The sequence below is a fragment of the Rhinopithecus roxellana genome, chromosome 8 (genome assembly GCF_007565055.1).
Source record: "Rhinopithecus roxellana isolate Shanxi Qingling chromosome 8, ASM756505v1, whole genome shotgun sequence".
Taxonomy (NCBI): Eukaryota; Metazoa; Chordata; class Mammalia; order Primates; family Cercopithecidae; genus Rhinopithecus; species Rhinopithecus roxellana.
Window position 1 is genome coordinate 51,056,067 of NC_044556.1, and position 17,898 is coordinate 51,073,964.

The window sequence follows — 17,898 nt, forward strand, 5'->3', positions numbered from 1 at the left end:
TAGAACTCATTCAGTCTTCACTGCCCTTCCTGACCCTCCCGCTACTCTGCCCACCCCGCATCCCCAACTTCATGCTACTCTCCTAGGTAAAAGATGGTGATACCTGGAAATGAAAAGGAACGAGGAAAGTATATATTAACAAAAACCATGCCTCTCTCCAGGTTAGGCATTAAAACATTTATTGCTCTTTACATTGAACCGTGTGAAGAAATAGGAGATTTAAAAGAAAAGAAATGAAATCCTTTCTCATTTAAGAGGAAAATTGGAGCTCTAGTAGTTAAAAGCGACCCTCAAGTTAAAAGAGACCACAAGCTGGGCGCAGTGGCTCACACAGTGGATCACACCTGTAATCCCAGCACTTTGGGAGGCCGAAGAGGGCAGATCACGAGCTCAGGAGATTGAGACCATCCTGGCTAACACGGTGAAACCCCGTTTCTACTAAAAATACAAAAAATCAGCCGGGTGTTGTGGTAGTGGGCACCTGTAGTCCCAGCTACTCGGGATGCTGAGGCTGGAGAATGGCGTGAACCCAGGAGGCGGAGCTTGCAGTGAGCTGAGATCGCACCATTGCACTCCAGCCTGGGAGACAGAGCAAGACTCCGTCTCAAAAAAAAAAAAAAAAAAAAAAAGGACCACAATTTTTCAGAATCAGTCACTGAGGTTTGGAAAAAGCAAATCACATTGTCTTTCCTCTGGTATATGATTAGGACAGAAAGCTGCTAGTTGGGCCAGGGACTGGGCAGGTTTTGATGACATGAGGAAGACAATAAGTTGGGCATTGTGTGAAAGGGAGGAGGCAGGACCTGGGCTTGTGCCCTTGTCACCTTCTGTACGAAGCCAGGAGGGTGGAGCTTGATGACATCTCCTAACAATACCCACATGCACATCTCTGTCATCCTTAAATCACTGAGTCTTGGACTTCAGGGTCTCCTTGTGCTGGTCCACAAAGGAACCAACCCACTCCACGGTTTTCTGATTGGCTTCCTACCAGCTGTAGAGTGGCTCATAGGCCAGATCTCGCTGAGCCTTCTTGTAAGCGAAGGTGAACACGCTATTTGACAATGTCACTATGTGGCAGTTGAAGGGCAGTCCATAGGTGTAAATGGGTCTGAGAAGGAAGCTCACTATTTCCAGCAGGAAGCCAATCCAGTACATCAGGGATAAAGGAAGGCTCCATCTGGAATCAAGGCGGAGGCCGAACTCTTTGCTCAGGGTGTAATTACGGTTATCATAGCTTTGGTGAGGCGTGTCATCTGAGATATAGTAGAACTGTCCTTGGACACTTGGGGCCTTCCTGGGGTCCTGCAGGGCCCTCAAGGCCAGAATGTGGGCCCAGGCCACGTTGCCAACATAGACTGGGTTGACTCTGGGGAACTTGCTGAAACTTGACAGGATCCTATTGTTGTTTAGCGCCTCATCTATACCAGCAGAAAGGATTGGGCTTCCTTCCCCACAGATAAACATTGGTCTTAAGGCACAAGTGTACCAGGTGCCACCATTTTTCAGAGTCCACCCATTGGCCACCAGCACAGCCTTCTCGGCAAGCTTTTTGCTATATGGATATGGAGCAGATCATGTGTTTTCCAGAGGCTCTTCATGGCCATTCTGGATGATTTCCTTGTAGGAGTTGGGCCTGACTACGTCTAGGGTACTGGTGTAGATGAATATTGGCACAGTAGCTTGGACACAGGCCTCCAACAGAAGCTGGGTACCTACCAACGAAAAGCATGCTGTCAGTGTCAGGAAATACAACTAAGGGGCCCCAACCACATGCATGTATCTCCACTCCCTAGTGCAGTGGTTATAACAGACTCGGGGTCCTTTCTTCTGTGATTCTGACTGAGACTGGGCCATGCTACAGCCATAGGAAAAACACTAAAATGAAAAGAAACTGACATATGGGTTCTGGAGAGCAAGAATTTCTAGACTTTTGGGTGTATGGATGTGTGTGTGTGTGTGTGTGTGTGTGTGTACTTTAATTTTGGCAAAGGACCTAGGGTTATCACTTTATATTTTGCAAAGTAAGGATGTTGAAAATTATAATGTGACATCAATACCATTAAAGGCAGGTTATTGAAAAACTAAAAAATCAGGAAGATATACTCTGAGAATATGGACAGTCCCAGTCCTTAGGCAGAAAAGGGCAGTGGAAGAAATTATGTCACACACATACCCATACACAGTTGTATATAAGCAATATACACTCTTAAATATACATGCAATTTCTGGTATTTTTCTCATTTTGAGTGGACTGATAAAACTTAGTCACAAGGACCATTCCTGGAGTCATTGAGCAAAGAATGGCTTGTGGGGAGATGCTGGAAACTCACACTCTTTTCCTGATTGTGTGTTCGCTGGGAAAGCTGCTTCCAATTCTGGCTGTGACTCTGTTTACCTGATTATGTAAAGTCGGGGTGATAAACCTTCCCTTAAACCCTGCCCTGGTGTTTCCTGTGGAGCCTGGTGGAGGACTGGGGAGAGGAGTGTGCCCTCTGCTGGTAACACCTGCACTGGGAGGACCTGGTAGCATCCCCTGAGCTGTGTGGAAGTGAAGCTCATGGAGGTGCTCAGAGTGCCTTCCCTTGAAGAAGGAAGGAATTTCGTAGGTAAGGATTATTATTTTTTCTTCTTTTTTTTTTGTCCCAGTTTGAAGTTTCTGTGGAATTTGAGTTTCTGGAGAGACAGCCTCATGTTTTCAACAATTAATCTGGTGGTAGAGAAAATGTGGAAGTAGTTTACCTTCAAGAGGGAAATGACCAACATTGTGAAATGTTTTCTAAGCCTTGGAGTGATAATGGTTTAGGAAACAGATGCCTCTAACACTTCCTCTGTCATTTCGCATTTCTTGTTGTTGGGAGCTGTGGAGAGTTAAGAATTCAAATGAAAAACTGGTTACTCTTAACACCCTCCTTGCACTGTAGAGGTACTTAAAGGTATGCGTAAGTAGAAACTGGAAAGATTTTTTATTGAGATGGTGCTGGATACCCAAAAGCAATTAGCTGCTTTAGAAAAGGTGTCGGAATAGACTGAATGTGGAGGGCCAGGCCCGCGGTTGGGTGCTGTGGTGCTGAAGAGACTAGGCTCTGGGAAACAGATGGTGAGACTGCATGACAAGATTCCTTAAGGAAATGTGTCTGGATTTAAAGTGGTTTGGAAAGCTGCAATTCAGGAAGACCATCAAGACTTTAAGGGATAAGGATTGAATGAAGGTGCACTTTGGACACCTGGCTGGGAATGGCTCTGTAAGAGCAGGCCCTGTGGTGAGCTGAAGAGATTGTGTATTCTGGACACCTGGAAACCCTTTTTGTTAAGAAAATATTGTGAGAAAGCATGTGCTGGATAATTCTGTCCTGACAGACCACTGTGAACCAGCTTTGCTAGTTCTCTTGAGAAAACTTCTTTGAGGTGGGCAGCAGGGCTCTGAATGTTCTTGATATGGGAGTGCTGGGAGGGGAAGAGCGTGGTCCCTTTAAATGATATGGGAGTGGGGAAGGGAAGTGCTGGGTGAAGGAGGGTGTAGTCCCTGGCTAGGGCTCCACTCCCAGGGACGTAGATGAGGACAAGCATTTTCTGCCCAAATGTTGCATTTCCCACGACCACCCTGGCCTGTCATGCCCCCATTCTGTGCCTATAAAAACCCCCAAGACCCTAGCAGGACACACACAAGCTGCCAGACAATGAGAGGAGCCGATTGGCAGAAGAAGACAGAAGGGGCTGGATGTCAGAAGGGGCACATCAACGGACGAACACATCAGCAGAGGAACACATGGGCAACTGGACGTTGGGAGGAACACACTGCCCAGCAGAGTGATGTGGAGTTTTCCTGGGATAGTCGGAGAAGAGTTGGGCAGTTGAGCTGCCAACTCCATGGGCAAACCTTCCCCTTCTGGCATCCCCCAGCTGCTGAGAGCTACCTCCACTCAACAAAACCTGGCACTCATTCTCCCAGCCCAGGTGTGATCCAATTCCTCTGGTAACCAAAGCAACAACCCGAGATACAGAAAGCCCTCTGAATTTCCGACAAGGTAGAGGGTCTAATTTAGCTGGTTAAAACAAGCCACCAGGCCGGGCGCGGTGGCTCAAGCCTGTAATCCCAGCACTTTGGGAGGCCGAGACGGGCGGATCACGAGGTCAGGAGATCGAGACCATCCTGGCTAACATGGTGAAACCCCGTCTCTACTAAAAAATACAAAAAACTAGCCGGGCGAGGTGGCGGGCGCCTGTAGTCCCAGCTACTCGGGAGGCTGAGGCAGGAGAATGGCGTAAACCCAGGAGGCGGAGCTTGCAGTGAGCTGAGATCTGGCCACTGCACTCCAGTCCGGGCGACAGAGTGAGACTCCGCCTCAAAAAAAATAAAATAAAATAAAATAAAATAAAATAAAATAAAATAAAATAAAACAAGCCACCTATAGATGTCAAAACTAAACGAGCAGGCCGGGCGCGGTGGCTCAAGCCTGTAATCCCAGCACTTTGGGAGGCCGAGACGGGCGGATCACGAGGTCAGGAGATCGAGACCATCCTGGCTAACATGGTGAAACCCCGTCTCTACTAAAAATACAAAAAACTAGCCGGGCGAGGTGGCGGGCGCCTGTAGTCCCAGCTACTCGGGAGGCTGAGGCAGGAGAATGGCGTAAACCCGGGAGGCGGAGCTTGCAGTGAGCTGAGATCTGGCCACTGCACTCCAGTCCGGGCGACAGAGCGAGACTCCGCCTCAAAAAAAAAAAAAAAAAAAAAAAAAAAAAAAAAAACTAAACGAGCAAAACTAAAAGAGCACATGTAACACACACCTACTGGGGTTTCAGGAGCTGTAAACATTCACCCCTGACACTGCCATGGTGTCGGAGTCCCACAGCCTGCCTCTCTGTATGCTCCTGTAGAGGTTTGAGCAGTGAGGCACTGAAGAAGCAAGCCACACCCCCATTGCATGCCTGCTGAGGGGGACGAGGGGATTTTTCCCATTTCATTATCATCAGCCTACACACAAAGTTTAAAATGATGACTATGGTGGCACCTGGAAGGTTTGATGCTGTCCCAGAGGCAAAGAGTGGCTGGATATCAAGAATCTGAAGTCAGAGTTTAGTCGACTTTTGACTGGAGCCGTAATAGAAAAAGTGTCCACAGCCTTTGGAGTCACACAGGAGTGAGTTTAAAGTCTAACTCTCCTACTTACTTACTTACCTGGGGGACCCTGCACAAGTTACTTGCCATCTCTAGCACTGGTTTCCTCATGTAAAAAGCTGAAGATAGCAGCTTTGAACTCCCCCAGTTGGTAGTGATTAGCAAAGACACTTGGCCCAGAGCACAGCAGGTGTTCAGTGGAGGGACTTCTTTTCCTTTCTTGTCCTTCTTTGTGATCCTTAATCCCCTACCTTGCTTCATCTCCTCCCCAGGCTACTGTACCTTTCACATTGATGTTCATGACAGACTCTCTGTGAGTGACACCGATGACGTCTATGACAGAGGTGGTGTGGATGATGACCAAGATGTCCTGGCAGGCTCTCTTCAGGCATGACTCATCCAGAATGTCTCCTTCCAGCACTGTCAGCTTGGTCTTGTTCTGGAGCTCTGTGTGAACACGGGTCAGGTGATTGGAACATTTCTGAAACTGGCTTGGAAGTTTCTTGATAAAGATGATGTTACAGAGGTGTTCGGGGATGGTTAGAGTCATGGTGTTGGGGTGGAGGGTGTACATTCCATGGAAGGAACAAGTAAACAAAGACACAGAAGTCAGAATGTGTAGCAATTTATTGGGAAAGAGCAAACATCTGTTTCTACCCCATCTCATTTCAGCAAAGTAATCTGAGCAATGAGCTGTCAGGTGTACCTGGAATATAAGCATTTCTAGAGTCATGGGAAACTCACTAAAATATTGAAAGAGAGTAGGGTGATTGTGGAGAGTTGGGTGTAAGAGGGAAAATTCGAATTTAATTCTGCAGGTGATGCGGGATCATGATTTTGGGTCTCCAGCACCACGTCAAAGAAAATCCCTTATTTATATTTGGAATAAGTAGAGAACTAGGCAGAGCATGGTGGCTCACATCTGTAATTCTAGCACTTTGGGAGGCTGAGGTGGGCTGACTGCTTGCACCCAGGAGGTCAGGACCAGCCTGGACAGCCTCATGAAACCTCATCTCTACTAAAAATACAAAAATTAGCCGGGCATAGTGGTGCCTGCCTATAGTCCCAGATGCTCAGGAGGCTGAGGAAGGAGGATGGATGGAGCCCAGGAGGTAAAGGTGGCAGTGAGCAGAGATCATTCCTCTGCACTCAGCCTTGGTGGCACAGCCAAAGCCTGTTAAAAAAAAAAGTGAGAGAGACAGAGAAACAGAAGCAGAATTATGATGTAGGAAGTCAACCTTGGCTTGAGGATATAAAATGGACTGATATAGGGGATATGAGAAAGTAAGGTAATTAAGAGATTAATCAGATTATCTGTGCCAAAGTTTCGATGAGGTCTGGAAGCAGGGTCCAGCAGTGGAAGCAGAGGAGGGCAGATACAACAGGTTTGAATTTCAGATCTTACCTTAAAGGTCCTGATACCTACTGGATCTGGGTTGAGAGAAAAAGAAGACAAAATCACCCCTATGGTTTCCTGCCTGGGCAATCGGGAGGAGAGTGGAGCCATTACTAGGGAACTGCAGATGGGCTTAAATGAGGAATTTCCATGAAAAACTCATCAGACTTGAAAAGAAGATAGCAATGCTGAAAGTTAGCGACCAATGAACTAATATTCCAGCTGTCTAGCCGAGGGCAGTGGTTACAATTTTAATGTCTTCAGGATCCTCTGAAATCCCCAAGACATGATGCTGACAGTAAAGTTGTCACCTGGAATTAGCCCACGCCATGAACACTGTGGTACATGGAGCTTGGATAAATACTCTACACTTGTTTGTTCTTTATAATCTGCATATGACTCACAGCTTGCTTATTTCCTTTTACAGCAATGTCATGAGATAGGTTTTCTGAGTCCCACTTTATTGATGAGGAAACTGAGGTTCAGAGAGGTTAAGGGACAGATCAAAGGTCACATTTCTAGTGGAGACTCAAACTTGCCCACCCCACCTCCAAGCCTCGTACCCTGTACACCAGGTACAGGACTGGCTGTTTACAATAAACTTTTCTGAGAAAGTTCAACTGAAATTGGCAACAAAGGCCAAAGAACAGTGAGAGTAAAATTCAGAGTGAAAAATTCAATACCGGAGCAATTCCATCCAGGGTTTCAGATAGGACCATTTACTCTCCTGATGCCTCTGTCATGTTTTGTCTACTCCCAGCCCCTTCCTATTGCCAGGCAACTCCAAGAAGGCCATGGTATGGGGGAGGCAGGGAAGAGGCTGCTGGGGAGGACGTGGGTGACAGACTGAGAGTGGAATTTTCTCTGGTTCTATTTCCACCTCTGCACTTCCTGCTCCCTTCCTCTGCTTCCCCTTTGCTGCCAACTTCAGACAGACTGGCTCAAAGGAATTGCCTTTTCAAAGTTGAAGAAGTCTAAAGCCAAGAGAAAAGGCTCTTCCTCAGTGAGTTCACAGGGATCTAGAAACTAGGAATGGGGACTTTGTAGTGGAGCCATAGTTCGCTCCTTCCTCAAGCTGCTAGACTAACTCTGTTTAAGAGTGCAGATGCTGCACTAGACTCTCTGGGTTCAAATCCAGGTTTGCCATATTCTAACTCTGGGACTTCCAGTGAGTTAGTTAACCTCTCTGTGTCTGTCTCCTAATCTGTAAGAAAGGAGGATAATAATATTAACAATCTCATAGGGTTGCTATGAGTAACAAATGAGTCAGCACATGCAAAACATGTAGCACAGTACCTGGCACAGAAAGAACACTGAAAGGATTCTCTGTTTTTATCTTCATACAGGCCACTGTGCATCCATTATATCCCCTGCATTTTCACCATAAGGAACAATTCCTCTAGGCTGAGTATTGCTTTTTTCTGGTATTATGTGTTAGATTGTAAATATTGGTGACACCTAAGGATTACAAACATTTAATCTTGGTCTTGTGTTAATATTTGTTTATGAAAGACACCATTAAAACAGAGGGTGGAGGAAATCGGAAGAGGTCTGAGAAGAGCGAAAGAGGAACAGAGTATTGGGTGTGGTCCCTGAATGATGTCAAGTGGGGGCTTCTCTGAGGGCAGGTCATGAGTCTCTACACTGCCAGAGCCCACGTGAAGACACACAGTCCACCCAATATCCTGGGTTGGGGAGGAGGACAGGGAATTGGGCACCCAGGGAGGCAAAGGGAGAGACTGAAGACCCACTTTGCCAAGCATCAGCTCTGGAGTCAAGTGACGAAGCCTCTGGAGGAAGCTCTGGTCTGAGCTGTGCTACACATTAATTAGATGGTCTTGGCAAGTTGCTTTATGTTTCAGGACCTTGATGGTTCATTGTTCAGTTGGATACAACCCCTTTTATACCCCTCATGGGGTTATTTGCACAAGGATCTGCTACACCAAATTCTGCAATTTCTTGATGATTGAGCAACAGAGACAAATAGTTAAAAAATAAAGCCATATATGAAAAATTGAAATGAGGTATATCTGGCCTCATACTGCCTCTTACCGTCTCTGCTCTGTGCTGTGCACTTGTGCACGAGCTCTCTCTCTCACTGATGTTCTCTCTCTCTTATCCTCTCTCTCTCTCTCTCTCACTCTTTCTCATGCATTCTCTGTCTTTCTCATTCTCTCTCTCTGATTTTCTCTCTCCCTCATTTTCTCTCTCTGTTTCGCTTTCTGGCACACACACACACACTTACACACTCGCCTATACCTTCGCTTATTTTTATTTTGCCTTCACTAAAGATGCCAAGGATGCTACAAAACAAAACAAAGCTCAGGGCGGTCTAGAGAGGCAGAAACCCACTGGTGAGGTCTCCAAGTCAACGGCATCCTTTGTGAATGTTGCAAAGCAATTGCCAAGACAAAAAGCTTCAGAACATAAAAAAGTTGTAAACAAGAAAAATAACTGATGTGGGATTTTCTAGATGAGAAGAAAATGGGCCTGGTGTCCAAAGTGGCTATGTCTCAAGTTCTGGGTCAGGGCCAGAATCCAGTCTCTGGACACCCCATCCAGTATCTTTCACACTATGCCATTTTATACTGTTTGATATTCTTTTTATGATGACTGTGGATGTGGGATTGGCTTAGATTTGACTATAACTTTCTATAACTTGCTAGAAAAGGTCCACCTCCCCACACCCATGCAGGGCTTAAAATGGAGCCACACACCCACGAATCAAGTTTGCTTACCAGAAAATTCCTCCCTCAGCTCTGGTCTGAAGGCCTTGTCCAAGGCCCTGATCTCCTTCAGCTCCTTCTCCTCCACCAACAGGCAGGCGATCCTCTGACCCAGAAACCTTCCTGCTCCTGTCACAAGGCAGCTCCAGCCCATCATGGCCAATCCAAAGTAGCAGACAACACACTCCAGGAAACAGAAGATGCTGGGGAGCAGTTCTGATTCTAGGGTGACCCTGGAGAGGGTTAAAAAAGAGGTCAAATGGTTATACACTCACACAGAGGCTTTATTTTCCTCCACCCCATTTTTTTGCAAAAATTCCATGTCTTCACCATTTCCAGGAGTAGCTGAAAGAAAATAAAGAAACTCTGTTAGATTGTTAAAAAGCTGGACAGAAGAGTCAGGGTGCCGGTCACTTCATCCCCTAAGGCAGCCCTGGAGCTTTATGCTCTGTGGCTCCTGGCTTTCCCCTTATCACTTTGAACTCCTGCCACACACTCATTGCTCCTGTCTCTTCCAGCATCCCTTTTCTCAGAAGAAAAGTGAGCTTTAATATATATCTCTAATTCTTCCCAGCAACAGGACGAGAAGTCCAATTCTAAGGCTACAGTGTGGTAAAGAGTCTTAGGTTTAGCCTTAACAGGACACTGGTCAGTTGATACCAGTTGTCTGGGATCCGCAATCTGTGATCTTAAACTAGACTGAGAGAAATCTCCAAGTGTAATGTGAACTTTGCCTTTGTGCAGTAAATATGTTTGGAGGGAAATCCACATGAGCTCATTCTCTCCTCTCTCAGAGTGTCATTTGAAATCCTGCTGCAGTCTTGCAAAGTTTAGAAATTTGTAGTGGTGACAGCTCCAATTACTAAGTTTTATGGAGGTGACTTTCTTTCCTACTCAATATATCCAAAACCTCAGTTGCCATTTTATCCCGGAGAACTCTGGGTTCCTAGATGAAGAACATCATTGAAGGAAGGCTATCTAGTGATAGTCACTTAATTATATGGCCTGTACTGTTACTGTTGGTTACTACGGCATGAACGAAGTGGGGAGAATGCAGAAATGAAGACAAAGACAAAGGGATATGTTTTAAAACAAGGGGTCAGGGGGCTCCTTGTTTCTAGTGAGCAAGGGCAACTCTGAGCTTCTACAGCCCTTCGTATTTATTAGGTAGAAAGGGCAGGTAGGGAGAGGTAATGGTTGGTCAGCTGCTTGATTTATCACAGGTACTCATAATTGCTTTCTCTCATAATTGCTGCTTTCAACAGGCTTCAGATGTTCCTATAGATAATCACAAGGAACACTGCCCTGGGGGTGTGACTGCCCTCAGCACCCCTTCTGTCGGCAGACATAGTTTGTCAGTTTTCCAACATCCTGCTTTCATGAGAACAGTTTTCTGTTTACTCAAATAGCCTCCAGTGGTATACTGAGTTGGTCATGACCCTCATTCTTTTTGGCCTGTAACATCTCCCCTTTTTGTTTTTGCATTAATTGAATAAAGGTAATTGCAGGTTGTGCAGCTCTCAATTGCCATTTGGTGGTCCAGCTGATATTGCAGACTGTGAACAAAAAAACAGAAACATAGTAACATTAATCCAAGAGTTATAAAAAAGACACTGAGGTGCTGTTTGAAGTAGTTCCGAGGGTTAAGGCCTTCTAAACATTGTTAGAATTCTGCTCAGGCTTTTAAAGAGGGCTGAAAGGCTTGAGTCTGCTTATTCAAGTTAAGGATTTTACTTTGTGAATCATTAAATCGAAAGTAACATTGGATGTGAAAGCTCCCTGTAAATGGGCCTTTACAAGATCCCATGGATATTCACTTTTGTTATATTCCAAATTGGTCACACAAATATGAGTGTGGTTAAAATGACAATGCAATTCCTGCTGCAACTGCAAATTTTCTACTTGTTCTCCTAGCTACAGAATAATAGTCTTTAACATTGCCACCTCTGTTTGTATCTCGGTGTTAATTTTATTTTGAAGCATCCATGCCTGGTTGGCTGTGCAAGTCCAGTTTTCTACATATTGAGTTGTTTGAATGGAGCTGTGCATTGATACTGAGGACACCACAACAGAGGTTATTAATGTAACTAAGGAGACTATAGCAAAAATTATCATGCCTAAGGCTCTATGAGCACCACGAGTAAGCTGAGTTAAAAAGAGTTTTATGAGATGTAATGTGGGGGTGGCCACCCAAGGCTCAGACAAATTTACAGGAACCTATAATCCGGGAATGTGACCTAGAATTATTAGGGTGGATATACTGTGTGATTGTACTGTGCTATGATTAAGGCAATGATACAGTTGACAGGAATCACAAGTCAACTGGGCATTGTTCATCTGGAATTGGTCCTTTTTTGCTGCTAGAAAAACATAAGGATTAAAAACACAAATTGTAAATTGAGTGGTAATATTTTCTTTTTTTTTTTTTTTTTTTTTTTTTTTGAGGCGGAGTCTCGCTCTGTCGCCCAGGCTGGAGTGCAGTGGCCGGATTTCAGCTCACTGCAAGCTCCGCCTCCCGGGTTCCCGCCATTCTCCTGCCTCAGCCTCCCGAGTAGCTGGGACTACAGGCGCCCACCACGGCGCCCGGCTAGTTTTTGTATTTTTTTAGTAGAGACGGGGTTTCACCGTGTCAGCCAGGATGGTCTCAATCTCCTGACCTCGTGATCCGCCCGTCTCGGCCTCCCAAAGTGCTGGGATTACAGGCTTGAGCCACCACGCCCGGCCGAGTGGTAATATTTTCTACAAGGGTAACATTAGACCTGCATTTAGTACTGTTACTATTATTGAATAGTGTTCTCACCCAAACGCTGCCATTCATAAATGGGACTGCTGCTTTCCATATCAGCTCCTGAATTGGACCTCTCTTTCCTTGATAATGCCATTGAGGCAAAGGTGGGCTAAAGCCTTCGTGGTGCCAAGCAATTTGCACAGGAGATTGGGATTGAATCCCAAGATGGTGTAGTGAAGAGATGTTAAAGTTCACCACCAGTGCCAGCGAAGTTCTTGCCATGAGGTCTGATGCTCATCTCTCCCAACAAAATGACCACAGGGACCCCAGTCAATAATGTCTCCCATTAGCGTGGACTGTTTTCTAGCTAGGGGGCCAAGACACTGGGTCCAAGGAGGGGTATTAGAATTATCAAAGGGAGCCCATTCTGTAAAATTAATACAATTTGGGCAATTGGGCCAGGAGTGATTAGTAGCTACACCAGTAATATTCATAGAGCTAAGGCCTGATAGGTGCATATATTTTCCATGGTAACTCAACCATGCCTGGGACTGAATTGTAAGGCAACTGTGATTGAGCGATGTATCCTGGGTGATGCATAAAGGAAGTCCCTCCAAAGGAGCCATATAATTGATACCATTGTTCTGATAATCTAATTGCTCTATGTCAGGGGGAATTAGGGATCCTGGTGCCCATGTTTCTTGATCATGATATATCTCAGGAGGAGTGTCACTCCAGAGTACAGGCCATTCTACCGGGGGGTGGGGGGTGGTGGTGGAAACATATGCACAATATGCCTTCACCTCTACACAGGGAAAACATACTGCATAGGGTATTACAATTAGCATGGTCTTAAACATGGAGTCAGGAGTTTTTGCCTGACCCTGATGCTCCAGCAGTTTCCCAGCTTCCTATGTGGTTTTATTGATCTGTCCCCATGTTATGGGGGTTGATGTCTGTGTGACTCTGGTTGGCCCTTGCTCTGTCTTTGCATTCAGATTCAACTGGCTCATGGCTCATCCTGGGGGAACCAGGCCCAAATTTGGGATCCATGGGTCCCTCCAGTCTCCCATTCCATGATCGCACACATCTTGAGGGCACCCACACGGTTTGTCCATCTCCTGTAAAAACACAAGCATACCCTCATCCTCACATCAGTAAATGTACTGGGTCTTGCCATTGTCCTTTTTCCTGGGATTTCCATAATACCTTTGGTAAACTTTCTTTTTTCCCTGTAATATTTGCCAGTGTTGTTCTGCTGGACTCTCATTATCTGTACCAGGAGTCAAAAAATTTAAAGTAAATAAGGCTAAATGTAATTTGTTTGAGGTGGTAGCTGGTCTCCTACTACCCCTTTTTGTCTTTTCAAATACATTGTGATGTTTGATGTGCCCACTCTATAATGCCTTGTCCTTGGGGATTGTAAGGAATTCCTGTTTTATGAGTGATTGCCCATAACTGTAAAAAATTTTGAAAAGCATGACTAACACAATCAGGTCCATTGTCAGCTTTTATTTGTTTAAGCACCCCCATATGGGCAAATGACGATAAACAATGTCATTGGACATGGTCAGCTGTTTCCCCTGTTTGACATGTGGCATGTAGCATATGAGAGTAAGTATCTATAGTCACATGAACATAGCTAAGTTTGCCAAAGGCTGCTACATGTGTAACATCATCTGCCAGATTTCATTTGAAGCTAAGTCTCGTAGGCTACATCCTTCTATAGGTGTATCACCAGGGACATGCTGACAAGTGGGGCAGGCTTGCACAATAGCTTGAGCCTGGGTGTGAGGTGGATGAAACATATGAGTAAGGGCAGAAGTGTTTTGATGCAGTAATGCATGAGAAGCTTGAGCTTGCTGAAATACAGAACCAATCAGTTTACCTGCTCTGTCATTACCTAAACATAGTGCCCAGGAAGTTGTGTGTGGGAACAAATATGAGAAATATGAAAAAGAGCAGCACGAGAGTGAATAGCTTGCTGAAGTCTTTGAAACAAGTTAAACAGCTCTGGGTCTAGGGTCCTTTTAATAGTGGCAGCCTTAATGCGACTGGCTACATTTACAGCATAGGCTGAATCACAGACAATAGGAGTTGAAGCAGTGAGCTATAAAACCTGAATAACTGCTATTAATTCTGAGCATTGAGCTGAAACTCCAGGGGTTTTTATTGTTTGAGTACACTTAGGTCCATAAATAGCTGCAGGACCTTTGGAAGAGCCATCAGTAAAATAAGTCTGGCTTCTTGGAATAGGCTTGTGATGAGTAATTACAGGGAGGATAAAAAGATGAAGTTTATAAAATTGCAAAACTTTGTCTGATGAGTAGTGGTTGTCTATTATTCCCACAAAATCTGCAAGAGCTACTTGCCATGCAGTCAACATTTCCCATGCTGCAACCTGTTGTTGGGAATCTAAGGGAACAATAATTTTGTCTGGATCATATCCAGCAAGCATTTTTGATCTATGCCTACCAATTGTTATATGTTGAGTAATTAAAGAAAAAGTTGTAAAGATTTTACTCTCTGATTGGATAAAAAGAGCCACTCTATTCCCATTACGGACTTGTCTATTAACCAGCCCAAAAGTCCTGTTGGAGAATGGGGGGTAGGAAGAATTAACAGAAGCAAAGGCTTTTGCACCTGTAGCCAGGAGGCATGTCTCTACTGAAGAATTTGTTTTACAAACTGTAATTCAGCTTCTGCCTCCTTGGCATTTTTTTAGATTTGTCCACCACTAAATTGGCCATTGGTTGAGCCATCATTATAGAGCGATGAAGCTCAGTTCCCACATCTTGACAAGCTTTGAGAAAATTTCCCAAATTTTTTGTACATCTCACAGGTGCCAGTGCACGTTTACATTCCATGTTTGCATTCTCAAAAGCTAGAGTTAAGGTTAGGGTTTCTGCAGTGGTGGTATGAGGAATCTGACAAGTCACTGCCTCTTGTAATCTTACAAGAAAATGTGCATAGGGCTCCTGTGATCCTTGCATGATATGTAAAAAAGATTGTACTGGGACTCCTTCCTCTGGAATTGTGGCCCAGGCATGTTTAGCAGCCAAGGCACACTGTTTATAAGCAGCGTCTGGGAGTGCCATTTGATGTTCTAGGTCTGAATAAGGGCCATTACCCTACAGCATATCCTCTGTAATGTTTCCATGTCCAGCAGCACAGTTCTGTCCAGCCTGGTCTGCACACAGTTCTTGCCAATTTGAATTCCATGCCAGGTATGCACCAGCAGACAAACAAGTGCAAGCCAAATGCTTTACATCAAATGGTGGAAGGTTTATAGCGCCAAATATAGATTCTAGCAATCCTAAAGTAAATGGGCTTTGTACTCCATTATTAACTGCACTAGCTTTCAATTCCTTCAGCAACTTAAACTCTAGTGGGGTGTGTTCATGAGTAAACTGCTGTGGATTATTTGGATCGGGCCTTACAGAAATGGGAAAAGTGCAAGGTCCTAAGGGCTCTCCAGCAATAGTAGCAGAGCATAAATTTCTTTGTATTGGGGTCTCTATTTCAGCTACTGAAGGAGGCAGTACAGATGTTTCTTCTACTGGAGGGGGTGATATAGGCCAATTTTTATCCTCCTCCTGTTTTTTATTTTCAGTTGGTGCTGTGGGTGGGAGACAAAATATTCTTTCAAACTTTTAGACTCAGAACATGACTCCTGCTGTCTACCAGAATAAGAAAGAGATAATGGCAGGAGGACAGTACGGACTAAACTCCAGAAGGATCAACTTTAAGACCTTCTTGATGAGCCTGTTTTAATCCTTCTTCTGCTCTGTCCCAATTTTCCGCATCAAGAGTGCCTGTCTCTGGAAACCATGAGTTATGCGTAATAACCTCCTGCAGCATCTTAGTGTTTGAGAACTAACCTGAGCACCAGATTGTTTAAGTAAAACTTTAAGCAAATGCACATAATGTTGCTCCTGAATAGAAAAATTCTGCCTCATGTTACCCTGATTCAGAAAACATCCCACTACCAGTACCTTTTTAGGGCACTGACCTTATATCCCAGAACCTATTTAGGGCACTGACCTTATATCCCAGTACCTCTTTAAGGCACTGACCTTCTATCTGCCAGCAGACTCTTCCTGGGGGTTCTCATTCATCTTGTCAGTTTCACTTTCTCTGCTCCAGCACACCTTCTTTACTCATGCCCCTGTCCCATGTGCCACTTGTCATTGTCAGTTACTATGGGGTGAATGAGGGGGGACGAATGCAGAAATGAAGACAAAGACAAAAGGATATCTTTTAAAACAAGGGGTCAGGGGGCTCCTTGCTTCTAGTGAGCAAAGGCAGCCCTGAGCTTCCACAGCCCTTTTTATTTATTAGGTAGAAAGAACAGGGAGGGAGAGGTAATGGCTGGTCAGCTGCTTGATTTATCCCAGATACACATAATTGCTTTCTTTGTACAATAGGCTTCAGATGTTTCTACAGATAATCACAAGGAACACTGCACTGGGAGCGTGATTGCCCTCAGCACCTCTTCTGGCGGCAGATGTAGTTTGTCAGTTTTCCAACATCCTACTTTCATGAGAACAGTTTTCTGTTTGCTCATATAGCCTCCAGTGGTGTATGGAGTTGGACACAACCCTCATTCTTCTTGGCCTGTAACACTGTACCAGAAGAGTGGGGATTTGTGGTTGTATGCCCGAATGACTGTTATCACAGATGTTTGAACTTTTCCCATATTTTTGGGTACAAAACAGTTCTCAGCAAATTTCTGAACTGAAGATGCTGTGAATGCTCCTTGAGCATATGCCTGAGAACTGCCCAAATTTCACCACCATGAGCTCTCCAAGACACTTTCCTCTACCTAAAAAAAGAGGTATAATTTATATTCATTAAAATGCCCAGATCTCAAGTGTTCAGTTTGATGAACCCTGACAGTTATATATGTCCATGTAAGTAGCACCCCCAAAAATGTATAGGTCATTTTCTTCACTGCAGAAAGTTCTTTTCTGCCTGTTCTTAGCTAATTCCCTGCCCTACCCCAATCTTCCTGGTAAGCAACTGCTTTCTAATTTTTATTCCCACAGAATTCTCATTTTATTCCTATATGTTCTTATTTATTCTTCTAAGATCTCTGTGGTTCTGGATATATATTTAAATATAAAATCATTCTGAACTGAATTTTTGTGCATGGAGTACAGAAGAATTGACCATTGATTGTCTCTATTGTTTGTTCATTTTTCTATTTCATGATTTTCTTTATTTTTGTTATTGGCTTATATTTATTAACTTTGGGGTTGTTTTACTCTTTTTTTTCAGGGTTCTTATTACAAAAGCATAGATAATTGACTTTAGTTCTTTGCTCATTTCCACTACAGGAATTTAAAGTTGTAAATTTCTCTCTAAGCACTATGTCAGCTGTGTCCAACATTTTGATGCATTGGGTTATCATCATTCAGTTACTGATGTTTTGAATTTTTTCTTGTGAGTTTGTCTTTGACCCAAGTAACCCATACCAACAGAGTATGTTGCTTGTTTTCTAAAATTGGGAATTTTCTAGATATCTTATTGTTTTGAATTTCTAATTAAATACTATTGTAGCCATAGCATATACCCTGTATGATTTTGATCCTTGGATATATATTGAGACTTGTTTTATAGTGCAGCACAACATGGTCTGTGTTGGTGAACATCCCATAAACACTTGAAAAGAATACTTTCTGCAGTTGTTGGAAGTAATATTCTGTACATGATTTGCTTTGAAACCTGATTCTCAGTCTTGCCCTCCTCCCATGTTGTAGACATTCAACTGCTGCTTGGGACCTGACTACCAATGCTTCAAACCCACTTGCCTAGAAAAGGTTGGCCCTGTGCGGCAAGATGTAGCAGCTTGTTCTCTGATAGCTACAGGCCATAGGTCTTGCCAAGACTTGTGGAGTGCTGTCTGAAACCACCCAGGGGCATCACAC

The 17,898-nt window shown here is 44.3% G+C and overlaps 1 long non-coding RNA gene and 1 pseudogene across 2 annotated transcripts; one reads left to right on the forward strand and one right to left on the reverse strand.

Moving 5' to 3' along the window:
* Positions 1-642: 642 nt before the first annotated feature.
* On the reverse strand, positions 643-16,204 carry LOC104654609 (annotated as a pseudogene). Its single transcript, XR_746867.2, has 4 exons — positions 16,045-16,204; positions 9,253-9,473; positions 5,401-5,565; positions 643-1,712 (listed from the first exon to the last, which is right to left on the reverse strand). The product of XR_746867.2 is annotated as a 3 beta-hydroxysteroid dehydrogenase/Delta 5-->4-isomerase type 1-like (transcript).
* Positions 2,604-7,888, forward strand: LOC115899022. The gene is made up of 3 exons (XR_004058620.1): positions 2,604-2,933; positions 5,391-5,584; positions 7,861-7,888. It is a non-coding gene; the product is annotated as an uncharacterized LOC115899022 (long non-coding RNA).
* Positions 16,205-17,898: the final 1,694 nt, after the last annotated feature.